General features: G+C 40.0%; 1 non-coding gene across 1 annotated transcript; it reads right to left on the bottom strand.

Moving 5' to 3' along the window:
- Positions 1 to 6,050: 6,050 nt before the first annotated feature.
- LOC148548129 (small nucleolar RNA R71) lies at positions 6,051 to 6,157 on the bottom strand. Its single transcript, XR_015898101.1, has one exon. It is a non-coding gene; the product is annotated as a small nucleolar RNA R71 (small nucleolar RNA).
- Positions 6,158 to 11,195: the final 5,038 nt, after the last annotated feature.

The following is an 11,195-nucleotide window of genomic DNA, read 5'->3' as shown; positions in this document are numbered from 1 at the left end:
CTTCACGCCACAAGCACATGGTTAGGAACAGCTTGGTTTAGCCGCTTAGATCGGGATTTTATTCCTTTGGGTCCTCCTATCCATTAATGCTCAAAGCATTGGATCTTTTTATTACTCTTGCCTTTTGGTTTAAAGGGTTACTGGCTTTTTGCTCTTGCCTTTTGGTTTAAAGAGCTATTGGCTTTTTCTGCTTGCTTTTCCTTTTTCTTTCTTTTATTTTTTTATTTTTTTCTTTTTTTTTCGTAAGCTTTATTCTTCACTGCTTTTTCTTGCTTCAAGAATCAATTTTATGATTTTTTAGATTATCAATAACATTTCTCCTTTTTCGTTATTCTTTCAAGATCCAACAATTTTAACATTCATAAACAACAAATTCAAAAGACATATGCAATGTTCAAGCATTCATTCAGAAAGCAGAAAGTATTGTCACCACATCAAAATAATTAAACTAATCTCAAAGATGAATTCGAAATTCATGTACTTCTTGTTCTTTTGTAATTAAAGCATTTTTCGTTTAAGAAAGGTGATGGATTCATAGGACATTCATAGCTTTAAGACATAGACACTTTAACACTAATGATCATGTAATAAAGACACAAACATGAATAAACATAGAGCATAGTAAACAAAAAATAGAAAAATAAAGAACAAGAAAATTAAAGAACGGGTCCACCTTAGTGATGGCGGCTAGTTCTTCTTCTTGAAGATCTTATGGAGTGCTTTAGCTCCTCAATGTCTCTTCCTTGCCTTTGTTGCTCCTCCCTCATAGCTCTTTGATCTTCTCAAATTTCATGAAGGAGGATAGAATGCTCTTGGTGCTCCACCCTTAGTTGTCCCATGTTGGAACTCAATTCTCCTAGGGAGGTGTTAATTTGCTCCCAATAGTTTTGTGGAGGAAAGTGCATCCCTTGAGGCATCTCAGGGATTTCATGATGAGGAATTTCCTCATGCTCTTGTTGAGGTCCATGAGTGGGCTCTCTTATTTGCTCCATCCTTTTCTTAGTGATGGGTTTGTGAGATAAATCTCTCCATCTCCCATGACTCGGATGTGGAAGCAATTGTCTTCCCTTTCCTCTATCTAGAGGTTTCTCCGGCCTTTGGTGCCATTAATGGTTATGGAAAAATAAAAAGCAATACTTTTACTACACCAAACTTAAAAGGTTTGCTCGTCCTCGAGAAAAAGAAGAAAGAAAGTAGTAGAAGAAGAAGAAAATAGAGGAGATGGAGGGAGATATATGGTTCGGCAAAGGGGTAGAAGTAGTGGTTGTAATGTGTGAAAATGAAGGAGTGGTGAGGGATTTATATAGGGGTAGGGGGAGGTGATTGGTGAAGGGTATTTGGGAAAGAGTGTTATGAAAAGGTGGGAGAGAGAGAGAGAGAGAGAAGTGGGGTAGGTGGGGATCCTGTGGGGTCCACAGATCCTGAGGGGTCAAGGACTTATCATCCCTGCTCTATTTAGGCGTGCAAAATGCCCATAGAGTGCAATCCTGGCATTAAACGCTAGGTTGCTACTTGTTTCTGATGTTAAACGCCAGCTTGTTGCTTCTTTCTGGCGTTAAACGCCTAGAATGGTGCCAGACTGGGCGTTTAACGCCCATTCTGCTACTCTTACTGGTGTTTAAACGCCAGTAAGTCTGTCCTCCAGGGTGTGCTATTTTTTATGCTATTTTTTATTCTGCTTTACTTCTACAGCTGTTTTTATGACTCCACATGATCATCAACCTAAAGAAAACATAAAATAACAATGGAAAATGAAATGAAAAAGTAATTAACATAGATAAATAAGATTGGGTTGCCTCCCAATAAGCGATTCTTTACTGTCAATAGCTTGACATTACTGAGCCTTATAGTTTGCAATGTCTGCAAACCACGGAGCTTCCTGAATAGCAAATAATTGCTCATCCAGAAAGGTTTCAGAGATCTCAGTAAGAGGGAGGGACGCTCCTACTACTGGTTTTATTCGGGACAGGTGATCAGCTACTTGATTCTCTGTTCCTTTTCTGTCTCTTATTTCTATATCAAACTCTTACAGAAGCAACACCCATCTTATGAGTATGGGTTTTGAATCCTACTTTGTGAGGAGATATTTTAGAGCAGCATAGTCAGTGTACACAATCACTTTTGATCCTACTAAGTAAGATCTAAACTTGTCAATGTCATAAACCACTGCAAGCAATTCCTTTTCTGTGGTTGTGTAATTTTTCTGCGCATCATTTAAAACATGGCTAGCATAGTAAATGACATGCAGAAGTTTGTCATGCCTCTGTCCCAATATTGCACCAATAGCATGGTCACTGGCATCACAAATTAATTCGAATGGTAATGTCCAGTCTGGTGCAGAAATGACAGGTGCTGTGACCAACTTAGCCTTCAGAGACTCAAAGGCCTGCAAACACCCTGTGTCAAATACAAATGGTGTGTCAGCAGCTAGCAGATTACTCAGAGGTTTTGCGATTTTTGAAAAATCCTATATAAACTTCCTGTAGAATCCTGCATGCCCCAGAAAGCTTCTGATTGCTTTAACATTAGCAGGTAGTGGTAATTTTTAAATTACCTCCACCTTAGCTTGATCCACCTCTATTCCCTTGTTCGAAATTTTGTGCCCAAGGACAATTCCTTCAGTCACCATAAAGTGACATTTCTCCCAGTTTAAAGCTAAGTTAGTCTCTTGGCACCTTTTCAAAACAATTGCTAGATGCTCAAGACAGGAGCTGAATGAGTCTCCAAATACTGAGAAGTCATCCACGAAGACTTTCAAAAATTTCTCTACTATATCACAGAAGATAAAGAGCATGCACCTCTGAAAGGTTGCAGGTGCATTGCACAGACCAAATGGCATCCTTCTGTAGGCAAACACTCCAGATAGACATGTGATGCCAGGGCATCTTGGCTAGTTTCACTGACCTTTTCTTTACTATTTTTAGGTTAGTTTCATGCATTTCCTTAGGAAATAAGCTAGTTTTGGGTAGATATTCACTTACACCTTGATTCAAGCATACATTGTGCATTTTACATTATTTCATGAGGATTTTGCATAAGTTTAGTGACAAATTATATGTTGCATTGCCCATGACTTGGACTAGAACTTTGATGCGCTCTATTGCTTGATTTCAGGACCAAAGGAAGCAAGGAATGGGAGGTAACTTGCAAAGTTAATGAGAAAAGTGATTGCCAATAACGCTCTCAAAGCCATCATTGACCACGTTAAGAGTCAGGTTAACTAAGTTAACGTGAACTCTAACGTGGAGAAGGGAAGTTGAGCCAACGTTAGTGACACTTAACATTGTCACTAACGTTGGCAAATGCTCATAAGTGGCCACGTTAGAGTCCACGTTAACTTAGTTAACTTTGCCTCTAACGTTAGAAAGGGGGAGAAATGCCAACGTTAGTGACATTCAATATTGTCACTAACGTTGGCCTAAGGAGAAACATACCACGTTAACTCCCACGTTAACTTGGTTAACGTGGGAGCTAACGTAAGAAGCAAGCATGGTCGACAACGTTAGCGACACCCAACATTGTCACTAACGTTGGAAGCAACCACACAACCCCCCAAGGAGCCACGTTAACTTCCACGTTAACTTAGTTAACGTGGAAGCTAACGTTGATGAGTGAAAGAATGGCCAACGTTAGTGACACTCAACATTGTCACTAACGTTGGGGATGGCTAAGCATGGCCACGTTAGAAGCCACGTTAACCTAGTTAACGTGGACTCTAACGTGACACATAGGGGCACCATGGAACGTTAGTGACAATGTTGAGTGTCACTAACGTTCTCGAAGGATGGCAAGCCCACGTTAAAGAGCCACGTTAACTAACTTAACGTGGGCTCTAACGAGGGAACAAAGGGGGCTTTTCAAAGTTATTGGGAATGTTAAGTCTAAATAACGTGTACGAAGGACTTAGAGGCAACGTTAGTGGCAACGTTTATGCCACTAACGTTGAAGTTAACGTGGCTTTTATTTAGTAACGTTAGTGAGAAAGTTGATTGTCACTAATGTTCTCGAACTCATATTTTCACTAAACGTTAACACCCCTAACGTCCTGAGCTAAAATCTCTGCCCACTTCACATTTTCTCTCTACAAGTAAAGCCAAGCCCAAATGAAGAAGAGAACTGCTTCAAACTCAAGATCCAAAGGCCCAAGACTTGAAGAGCCAACTAGAAGCTGAGAGAAGTAGTATATATAGGAGTAGCTTTGAATTGTTGAGGAGGCTGGAAGTTGGGAAAAAGAGAACTACTCTCTGTATTTTACTTTCTCTTTATTTTCTAGTTTTATGATGTATTCTCCATCTTTGTTTTCATTTTCAAGAGCTATGAACAACTAAACCCCTTTCATTGGGTTAGGGAGCTCTATTGTAATTTGATGGATCAATACTAATTTTCATTATTCTTCTTCTATCTTTTCTCTTGATTTTACTTGAAAGCTTTCGATCTTCATCCAATTGAGTAGTTATCTTGGTAAAGAAGCTATTCAAACTTGGATCTCTTCTGAACCTTGAAAGAGGAATGAAGAGATCAAGCTAGAAATGCTTTCTCATGCTCGACCAAATTGGGTTTGGATGGGTATGTGACTATAACCCTCTCAATACTTGATTTGGGAAATGCATGTGGTATAATCAGTGACCATACTTCATCTCTTCTCATGAGTAATTGACCAAGGAATTGGCTATTGATCAAGATTTTAGAGATTGAATTGCAAGAAATTGTAATTCAATCAATTAAGATTGCCAAGGAGATCAATGAGTGCATTGATTGAGGAAGAGATGAAAATGAACTTGATCCGGAGAATTGCAACATCTCCTAAGCCTAATAAACTCCCCATCTCTGATCTTACCCATTCTCTTTAATTTCTGCCATTTACTTTTATGAGCAAATCCCCCATTCCCATTTACAATTCTGCAATTTATTTTCAGTCATTTACTTCCAGTCCTTTAATTCTAGCATTTACTTTTCTGTTATTTACATTCCCGCCATTTTATTTTCTGCAACTCTCAACCCAAATTCTGGATTCGCTCAACTAGAACATTCTTCTAATTAAAGTTGCTTGATCAATCAATCCCTGTGGGATTCGACCTCACTCTATTGTGAGTTTTTACTTGACGACAAATTCGGTACACTTGCCGAAGGGAGATTTGTTGTGAGACAAGTTTTCCGTGCATCAAGTTTATGGCGCCGTTGCCGGGGATTGATTGTGCATCAACAATAATTAAATTGGAAGATCACTAGATTTAGCATTTTTATTTTGTGAATTTCATTTTCTGTTTGAGTGATTTACTTTCTGTTTTAGTTAAACTTCTTCCCTTCCCCCTCTATTTTTTTTTTTTTGTTTTTCTTTGTTATTTTCAATTCTATTTGCTAACCCACTAACTGTTTGATATATTGCATCACCCACAACTAACAATAATTCTGACCCAAATACTTTCTGCATCTATCTTTTCTTGCTTGCACTTGATGGTTGTATGACAGGGAGAAGAAGCGGGGCTTCAACTTCCTTCGATTCTGAACCTGAGAGGACCTTCCTTAGATTAACGAGGGAGGCAAGAGGAAAGAAAGTGGTTGGTGCTGAGGAAGAAGAGGAATTCTTTGAACCAAACATGGAAGACAACATAGAAAACCATCATGAAGAAGAGGATCACAACCATGGGGGAGGAGGTAGAGCAAATCATGCTGGGGAAGATAGAAGAGTTTTGGGCTCTTACATCAATCCAAACCTAGGCAAATGTGGAAGTAGCATCCAAAAGCCAACAATCCATTCCAATAACTTTGAACTTAAACCACAGCTCATCACCCTTATTCAGAACAACTGTTCGTTTGGAGGAGGTGTTCAAGAAGACCCCAATCAACATTTTACCACCTTCCTGAGAATATGTGACACAGTGAAGTCTAATGGTGTTCATTCTGACGCCTATAGACTGCTCTTATTTCCATTCTCACTTAGGGACAAAGCAGCCAAGTGGCTGGAATCTTTCCCAAGGGAAAGCTTGATAACTTGGGAAGACGTGGTGAACGAATTTTTAGCAAGATTTTACCCTCCTCAATGAATCAATAGGCTGAGAGCTGAGGTCCAAACTTTCAGGCAACAAGATGGTGAGACTCTATATGAAGCATGGGAGAGGTTTAAAGACCTAACAAGGAGGTGCCCACCAGATATGTTCAACGAATGGGTGCAGCTGTACCTTTTCTATGAAGGGCTCTCTTTTGAGTCAAAGAAGGCCGTAGACCATTCATCCGGAGGATCTTTGAACAAGAAGAAGACTATTGAGGAAGCCGTAGATGTTATTGAAACAGTAGCAGAGAACAACTACTTCTATGCTTCCGAAAGAGGGAACACAAGAGGAGTAATGGAGCTAAACAATGTAGATGCTCTGTTGGCCCAAAACAAGCTCATTACCCAGCAGCTGGCTGACCTCACCAAGAAGATGGAGATAAACCAAGTAGCAGCAATCTCTACTTCATCAACAACCCAAGAAGGAGTGAATGAAGAAGCAGAGGGTAGTCAGGAGCAAGACAACTACATTGGGAATTCACCAAGGAAAAACTATGATCCATACTCCAAGACCTACAACCCTGGATGGAGAAACCACCCAAACTTTGGGTGGGGAAGTGAGCAAGATCAAAACCAAGACCAGAGACGTTACAACTCCAACAACAATTCAGCTCACCAGCAATTCACACAGAGGACATCTCAATACCCCCACAACAACACTTATCCACATGCTTATCAAAACCAAAACAGCACATCTGCTCCGAATCACTCATCAATTGATGACAAGCTCTCTAAGATTGAAGCCTTACTTGAAGGAATATACCAAGAGATTCAAGAAAATAAGGTGTTCAAAGAGGAGGTGTGAGCCAATATTAAGAACCTGGGAGAGACCATTAGGAAGCTGGAATTCCATGTGGGATATTTAGCTGAGAAGATTCCCAAACCTACTGATAGCTTCCCAAGTGACACGGAGAAAAACCCCAAAGGAGAAGCAAAGAAAGTAAGATGGGAAGATTGCAAAATGGTCACTACAAGTGATCAAGAGACTGAAGACAAGCAAGGCACACTTTTCGAACAACCTGAAGACAACTCAACAAAGGAGGAGGATAGAGATCACCAAGAACCAGAAATCTCACAACAAGAGCTGTTCAAGCTCTATGCACCCTTCCCTCAACTGCTCAATGGTGCTGTGGAAAAAAGAATATACTCAAGGTTCCTAGACTTGTTTGCATCTCTGCATGTAAACATACCATTCATCAAGGCAATTCAATAAATGCCTGCTTTCATCAAGTATATGAAGGAACTTCTTCCCAGGAAAAGCTCACTCAAAGGAGGCCAGACTATAGTGATGAACAAGGAATGTAGTGCCCTTATTCAACCTGAGTTGCCTACAAAAAGAAGAGACCCAGGGAGTTTTCACATCCCTTGTGCCATAGGTGAAACTATGTTCGATAGAGCACTATGTGATTTGGGGGCCAGCATCAACTTACTGCCCTTATCCCTGGTAAAGAGGCTGCAGATCAATGAGATAATGCCCACAGATGTAATCATCAAACTGGCTGACAAAACTCAAAAGCAAGCAATAGGAGTGGTGGAAAATGTGTTGCTAAAGGTTGGGAAATACTTTCTCCCAACAGACTCTGTCATCCTGGACATGGAAGAGAGTCACACTCACCCAATCATATTGGGAAGACCATTCCTAGCTACGGCTAGAGCACTTATCGATGTAGAGAAAGGGGAGCTAATATTGAGAATCCATGATGAACGACTCAACTTCAATGTTTTCAAACTCTCACAAGAAACAGATCAAGAGGACAAGGAACTAAGCACAAATGATAATGAGACACTGAAGGAGGAGACAAGCACTGAAGCACAGCCAGTTCATTCTGAGATCCCCTTAATAGATAAACAAGGAAAACAGCAATTGCCACAGCTCAAGGAAAAGTTGGAGGAACCTAAACCTCTAGAGGCAGGAGAAGACAGCATTACAACTCCTTTAGAAAAAGAGGTCACCAAGGGGAAGGCAACCTCAAAAGAAACAAAGAAGAAGGTACCAAGGAGGTGGAGGAACAAGAAGATCCTTACAGAAGACTTCTCTCCAGGGGATAGAGTTGTCTCAGCTTACTTCCCAGATATTCCCCCTAATCTCCCTACTGTACCATCTCAGTTACCCAAGGTCTTCACTATCAACAGAGTTCTTTCCCTGGAACATGTGGAGATCATTGATCCAATCAATGGATATAAGTCCACAGCAAGAGGGAAGGACTTTAAGCACTACCAACCACCCTGATGAGGGAAAAACGTCAAGCTAGTGACACTAAAGAAGCACTTCATGGGAGGCAACCCATGTTTTATATGTTTTTAAAATAATGAATAAATCAATGTTTATGAATTTCAACCCAAACTTGACAAACACTTGGTGAAATCTTTATCATGCAGTATATAGTGAAAAACAAGTTTGGTGTTCAAAGCAAACCAAGATGCATGCTAGTCTTGGGAGCTTTGAACAAAACTTTTCATCACATTGCTTCAAACTAAGTTTGGTGTCACCCCATGGTGCCACCAAAATGCATAAGGATACACAAGTAGTTAGTTAGTTGAAATTCATAAATAAACAAACTCTTTTTCTTCTCTTTATTATTCAAGTCGTAGAGTTTAATTTTTATGATATTAATTTCCTTATTTTAAATCTTTATAGGAAAAGAAAAGAAGCATAAAAAGGGATTGATTGGACAATTAAATGGGGGGAGATTCCGCCACTTAATGAAGAGCACTACACACATGTCTCAAGAGGGAACGCATGGGGAAACGTTGCCATGCAACATTGGAAAAGGCAAGGGAAGTGGAAGTACAAGCACTTAAGAGAGACACAATGAGCACAAGCAAGGATGGGAGCATGGGCATCCACATGAATGACAGGTGGTGGAGTTCTTTTTGGTCCATGTTTTCTATGCTTTAAATAAGGAAGATCTTGTATGAAATAGAACTTGCTTCCATGTTATGTTTAAACCTTTTTCAATTATGTCTTTTAAGTTTTTGGTATTGAAGAAAGTCTCTGTGTGCTAGTCTTTAGGTCACTGCATCCTTACTTTACTTACTTGTATGCTTGTCCCTTTTAATCAAATGAAGAGAGAATATTTATGTTTCAAAAAACCAGAGTGGAGTTCAAACTATGGAATACATTCATGAGTTTGTGGTATGATCATAAGTTAGCTAAGTTGGTTCAACCATAAGGTGGGATGACAACTATCTGGCCTGAATACTTTGCTTTGAATATACTCATGAGACTAAGTATATGACAAGATCCTAATAAGAGAAAGAGAAAAGAATAATGAAAGTGGAAAAAAACAAAAGAAAAAGAGTAAGCAATAAGGCTAGGCACCAATGGTTTTGATCTTAAGATATGTGTCTGTGGTGTTCCTGTGTGAGGGATCTACTTGGATGAATAAGCTCTTAGGGGTGCTTTATCACCTGGTAACTTGGGTTAACTAACCCGAGATTATCAGCTGAAAGTCCATTATCAAGAGTAACCCTCACCACAGAGCATTTAGTAACCCAAAGAGGTGCTGGACACCAAGGTCTCAAGAAGGAAAATAAATGAACTATATGCCTGTGGTGTGTATGTATAGGGGAGAGACTTGAGGGAGTAAGTCCTTAGGGGTGCTTCAACACCTAGCACCTTGAACCAACTGGTTCGGGAGTGTTGGCTGAAAGCTTATCTTAAAAAGTTGTCCCCTTACAGAGCACTTAGCCTAAGAACACCAATAAGCTCTGAAATGACAATAAAGGGATCAATGAATAAAAGTCTCATGGGATGTAAGCAAAGTGAGTGTTTTAAGACATGATAAAGGTCTGAAAGCCAGGAATGAACCTAAGTTGCTATGCATGAAACCACCATAAAATCAGTGATATGACTTCCACAAGAATGACTCATTGCTCTTGGCATTTCATTTATCATTCTCTTGTTCCAGTACTTGCTTAGGGACAAGCAAGCTTTAAGTTTGGTGTTGTGATGCCAGGGCATCTTGGCCAGTTTCACTGACCTTTTCTTTACTGTTTTTAGGTTAGTTTCATGTATTTCCTTAGGAAATAACCTAGTTTTGGGTAGATATTCACTTACACCTTGATTCAAGAATACATTGTGCATTTTACATTATTTCATGAGGATTTTGCATAAGTTTAGTGACAAATTGTATGTTGCATTGCCCATGACTTGGACTAGAACTTTGATGCGCTCTGTTGCTTGATTTCAGGACCAAAGGAAGCAAGGAATGGGAGGTAACTTGCAAAGTTAATGAGAAAAGTGATTGCCAATAACGCTCTCAAAGCCATCATTGACCACGTTAAGAGTCACGTTAACTAAGTTAACGTGAACTCTAACGTGGAGAAGGGAAGTTGAGCCAACGTTAGTGACACTTAACATTGTCACTAACGTTGGCAAATGCTCATAAGTGGCCACGTTAGAGTCCACGTTAACTTAGTTAACGTGGCCTCTAACGTTAGAAAGGGGGAGAAACTCCAACGTTAGTGACATTCAACATTGTCACTAACGTTGGCCTAAGGAGAAACATACCACGTTAACTTGGTTAACGTGGGAGCTAACGTAAGAAGCAAGCATGGTCGACAACGTTAGTGACACCCAACATTGTCACTAACATTGGAAGCAACCACACAACCCCCAAGGAGCCACGTTAACTTAGTTAACGTGGAAGCTAACGTTGATGATTGAAAGAAAGGCCAACGTTAGTGACACTCAACATTGTCACTAATGTTGGGGATGGCTAAGCATGGCCACGTTAGAAGCCACGTTAACCTAGTTAACGTGGACTCTAACGTGAGACATAGGGGCACTTTGGAACGTTAGTGACAATGTTGAGTGTCACTAACGTTCTCGAAGGATGGCAAGCCCACGTTAAAGAGCCACGTTAACTAAGGGGGCTTTCCAAAGTTATTGGGAATGTTAAGTCTCAATAACGTGTGCGAAGGACTTAGAGGCAACATTAGTGGCAACGTTTATGCCACTAACGTTAAAGTTAACGTGGCTTTTATTTAGTAACGTTAGTGAGAAAGTTGATTGTCACTAACGTTCTCGAACTCATATTTTCACTAAACGTTAACACCCCTAACGTCCTGAGCTAAAATCTCTGCCCACTTCACATTTTCTCTCTACAAGTAAAGCCAAGCCCAAATGAAGAAGAGAACTGCT

This window comes from Arachis ipaensis, chromosome B8, assembly GCF_059453495.1.
Source record: "Arachis ipaensis isolate K30076 ecotype BB chromosome B8, ASM5945349v1, whole genome shotgun sequence".
Taxonomy (NCBI): domain Eukaryota; kingdom Viridiplantae; phylum Streptophyta; class Magnoliopsida; order Fabales; family Fabaceae; genus Arachis; species Arachis ipaensis.
This window is presented reverse-complemented; position numbering and strand designations above follow the sequence as displayed.